The following is a 4948-nucleotide window of genomic DNA, read 5'->3' as shown; positions in this document are numbered from 1 at the left end:
CTGACAGTCAAAATTTTGCAATATAGATATAATATATAGGGATATCTAAGAGCTACAAGCAAATCCCCGAAACCCATAAAGTTGTTCAAATGTGAAAACAGAGAAGAGTTCTAACACGGAAGAATTTGCTACGGTGAGCCCAAACAACATAATAAAAGCCCAAACAACATAAAATAAAAAACAGCCTAGAAAAAAGGCGTGGGTGTTAAATAAATTTTGACTTCCTCGTGCTCAGAAAATGCCAGAGTACTGTAAAGGTCCTTCATGTGACTGACACAGCCCTTCATAAGTAGTGCCAGTCCTGGCCAAGCCAGATTTCTTACATGTCTGAAGGTCTGAAAACAAAAAATGTGAGCTGTACGTCAGCAATGCCCGCCGAAAATGGGTTCTGACTCACTTCCTCTCTTTGCCAGGATAGGTGTTTTTGTTTCTTTCACTGTTTTTGCAAACAGGGCATATCAGGTAAAAACATATTCTGTAGGAACGTCATTGTAGAAAACCCATCACGTGACAGCAAGTATAGCCAGCGAAGCTCTTCTCTTTGACGGTGGTTAGTTTTGTTTTGTTCTGGTTTTTGATACCTTTTATCCCAAAGGAAAAGAGCCGGCGGTGTCCTGTTACTTACTTTTATCCATGACATTCAGCACCTCATCCAGAAATGAGGGCCCAAGATCGAGCTGCAAGGAGAGGAGGGAACCCGTGAGATCAGAGAGGGACTCCTCTGATTTAGTCTTTTCCTTGACGAGCTCGCACGGGGCGGAATGGTCAAACAGGTCCTCCGCCGCCCAGTCGGGTACTGTTCGGAGAGGCTGCCCCTGCCCTGGCTGGACTGCGATGCGGACCCGCTGGACCCCCACGAGATGTCCCCCTGGTGGACCGTCCCGTTCTCCAACAGACTGCTTTTCTCCGGAGCCTTCTCCTCCATGACCTGCTCACCGCTAAGCCGGGGCAGCCTTCCCGGCCCTGAGGACTCCTGTTTGGAACTGAATGTCGCCGGTGACAACAAGGGCAACATGAGTGCTTGGGGCCCTCTGATGGTTGGGAGGGAGATGGCGTTTTTGAGCACCGGGGAGGGCATTTCTGTGAACATGGAGTCGGAGGTACTGTTGGCCCGGAAGAACTCGTTATGCCCAGGGAACTGGCCCGTGCATGCTTTCTCCTGGTTTCCAGGTAGAAGCTCATTTCCTTGAAGAAAGGAAATGTCTCCAAAGACAGTAGAAGCTCATTTCCTTGAAGAAAGGAAATGTCTCCAAAGACGGTAGAAGCTCATTTCCTTGAAGAAAGGAAATGTCTCCAAAGACGTCGTGCTGGCCCTCTTTGCCGATGCGAATGGCGTGGCGGAAGTCTCCAAGGGAAGGGCTGATCGTATCCGGAGACAAGATGTCCCTCAGTTTACATTTCTTTCCTTTCTTGTTATTGGCAGCTTTCAGGTACATTGGGGTCTTGGCTGGCATTTTGGAGTTGGAAGATGTCGATTTTGCAAAAGGGAAAAAGGGCCACTTTCTTCACAGACGTTACAGGTTTCCCAATATCCTTTTTGATAGGAGCGGTCACATCATTTTTCTCAAGTAGCTTCTGAAGTGGCTCTGAAACGAGATGGAGGTCTAAGAGGCCTTCCTGGACTTACAGCCAAGCAGGGGTTTCTGGAGAGCCGGTTACACCTGCCAGTCCCTTCCGCAGCACGGAGAAACCAGCGGCGCCAAGGATCCCAGCCGCTGACCCCGGGGCCGGGCGCCCGGCACTAACAGTCCCCGAGGGCGCACGCAGTCCCTGCCCGCCACGCGCAGATCCAGCCGGGTCAGCCGGCGCGGCGCCTGCCTGCTCACAGCATTATGCACTCCGAGACAGCGTGAAGGCGCCCAAGGCCGGGGTCTCCGGACTCCTATACGTATATTCTTTTTCAGATTTTTTTCCATTATAGGTTGTTACAACATATTGAGTATAGTTCCCTGTGCTATACAGTAGGTCCTTGCTGTTTATCTATTTTATATATAATAGCGTGTATATGTTAATCCCAAACTCCTAATTTGGAGAGATTCAATTTTTTTTGAATTTTATTTCATATATTTTTTATACAGCAGGTTCTTAATAGTTACCTATTTTATACATATTAGTGTATATATGTCAATCCCAATCTCCCAGTGCATCCCACCACCACCACCCCCCTGCCGCTTTCCCCCCTTGGTGTCCATACATTTGTTCTCCACGTCTGTGTCTCTATTTCTCCCTGCAAACCGGTTCATCTGTACCATTTTTCTAGATTCCACATACATGCGTTAATATACAGTATCTGTTTTTAGAGAGATTCAATTTTTAAAACAACAAAAATTAATTGGTCACCTTCAATGGTCCCTTCAGTAGTTCAGGGAATTAATTCATTATCTTGAAAACTAGTGAATGAAACAGTCAACATTTGTTGGGTTTTTTTCCCCCTATATCAGCTACAACACTAGATAATCAAATCGTTGCCAAGGGGAAGCACCTCCTTTTTAAAGTATTCCAACAAATACATAAAAAATAAATGATGGGAAATCACCATTTTGCAACATCTGATGAATTGATGAATCTAGACAACGAGCATCAATGATTACTAAGGTCAATAAAAGAGAGACAGATGTTATGTGCTTCCCACCCACGAACTTGCCGAAAAGATCTACTCAGATCAAACCTAATCAGGTCAAACTTCTGGGTCCAGCAAGAAATTTGCAGGCAAAAAAGTGGACAGAGAACAGTTGAACTGCATTGCGAGTGTGCAGGCAGCACATTCCAGACTGCGAGGAACTCCACAGGCCATGTGCCCCGAGTTCCTCTCAGAATAAAGTGTAAGGAAAAGAAACTGACGAAAAGTGAACCTGGAGAGGAACAGGGACTCAGAAGACATGTCGACTTTTTAAAATGGAAAAGACTACACTAGCATGTCGAGAGAATTGTGGTCAAACGATAAAACTAAAAGGAAACACCAGAAAATTATGACAACAGGAGTCAGCGGGGCGATTACTTTCAGGGAGGGGAGAGTCTATGGTTGGATCAGGAGACAGCACTGAGGGGGCTGATGGAGTTCTATTGCTTGGCTGTCCTCCCCTGCATTTGTATTTTAATTCATAATAAGGTGATTTTCTTAAATGAGAGAGTAGAAAAATCACCTTTACTTCCTGACAGAGCTAGAAGGCTGGGTTCTGGAATTCTAAATCTGGAAAGTGACAGGTGTCGTGATGACGAGGTTGGTTGTGGGACTGCTAAGCGGCAGGAGGCGGGGGGGCAGGAAGGCCAAGGATGTCCTGGCTGCAGAGCTGCGGAGACTTGGCCTTGACTCCTGACTGCCACTTCCTGGCTGGGACACCAGAAAACTCAGCTAACCTCTCTCATCTCATTTTCCTCATCTACTAAGTAGAGATAATAGTTCTTGCCTTGTCATTATGACAATCAAATAAGATAACTCACCAGAGCTCACAGTGCAGAATCTGGCGCACAGGAAGTACTCAATACGATCATCCTATTATTATTATTATTACTAGTACTACTACTACTATTGTTATTATCTATCTGATTATTAGGATGCCCCTAATGTGGACAGAAGTAAACCAGAAGGTGGAGTTCTCCTTCAAAAAGGGAATACGAGAACATGGCCCCTTTGGGACACTAGTGACCGGGGCGGTTGTAGCAGGTGCAGCTTTGCTAGCCTTCCGCTGGCTCTCCCCAGTGTGACATGTCCCCATTGGACATGCTCCCTCCTTGATCCACTCATCCTCTTCCCCATTAAGCACTCAACCAGGCTTCCACTCGAAGCCACTCTCATCAGAAGCCACGCTCATCAGTCTGATGGCTTCCTGTTCTTGCTGCTCTCCAGGGGGTGCGGAAACCCCAGGGCACCACTCACCGCGTCCATTAGTCACTGGAGCCACTTTGTGTGAGGAAGCTTCCGGGACAAGCAAACACCATGAGAGGCAGGAGAGCCTGGTGGCTACGGGCATGAGCTCTGCACAGGGCTGATGACCCACACCCGCCCCCGGGTTACCTTAAGGATGAAGTTCTGAGTGGACACACACAGCCTCTGGAATCTGGGGAGCACCAGACCCTTGTCAGGAATTGCTGTGATGCCTCTGGCATCAGAATGGCCAGATGTCTCCTGCTCTCCTTACTTTAACTTCCTGGGCAGGGAAAGTAATAGATTCCTGTGCCATTTGGGGCTAAGCGTAGTCAGTCTTCCTTCACATTATTCAGACAATTTCCTCTTACCTGTGAGACCATGGGCAAGTTATTTAACCTCACTGTGCCCCCATTTCTTCATCTATAAAATCTACATAAGAGAATCTGCTTCATACGGTTGTCATGGAGAGTAACTGAATTAAAAAAGACAAATTGCTTTAAACAATGCCTGGCACGTGGTCTGTTAAAAAAAAGGCTCCGTTTCACAGTTTTCTGGATTCAAGTACAAGCTCTTTCCCTTATTAATTCAATGACACTCGAGAAGTTGCCTCGCTTCTCCACGTCTCTGCTTGTTCATCTATCAAATGGGGATAATAATAGTGCCATGCTTGCTGGATTGGCGTGAATATGAAATAGATAATGCAAAAAAGATCCTGCCTTACACAAAATATTTAATAAACATTAGATATTATTATCCCTAAAATACCAGATAATAAGCAAAGTTTTGTTTTTTCCTCGCTATCCAAAGAGAGCAAAATGCACAAAATACTCCAACAAGATACTGGGTAGAGATCCTCCAAAGCAAAGTCCTCATCTCCGGGCACTGAGATATTCTCGCACACCACGAAATGGCACTGCTGGGATCAAGGACAGGCAGGTCTCTCAGGATCCATCCCATCTCGGGGGACAGTAGAGCAGTGAGACACATGGTGTGGCACCTCTAAGCCACAGGAAAAGGGGATGGATAAAGGGGAACCAGCAAGCAGATTTTTCCATGGAAGGATGGTGAGTAAAGGGAAGA

At 46.5% G+C, this 4948-nt stretch overlaps 1 pseudogene; it reads right to left on the bottom strand.

The window, feature by feature from the left end:
- Positions 1-617: 617 nt before the first annotated feature.
- Positions 618-1454, bottom strand: LOC132525434 (cdc42 effector protein 3-like; annotated as a pseudogene).
- Positions 1455-4948: the final 3494 nt, after the last annotated feature.

This window comes from Lagenorhynchus albirostris, chromosome 9 (assembly GCF_949774975.1).
Source record: "Lagenorhynchus albirostris chromosome 9, mLagAlb1.1, whole genome shotgun sequence".
In the NCBI taxonomy this organism is placed as follows: Eukaryota; Metazoa; Chordata; class Mammalia; order Artiodactyla; family Delphinidae; genus Lagenorhynchus; species Lagenorhynchus albirostris.
Note: the sequence above shows the minus strand (reverse complement) of the source record. Positions and strands in the feature narration are given on the sequence as shown.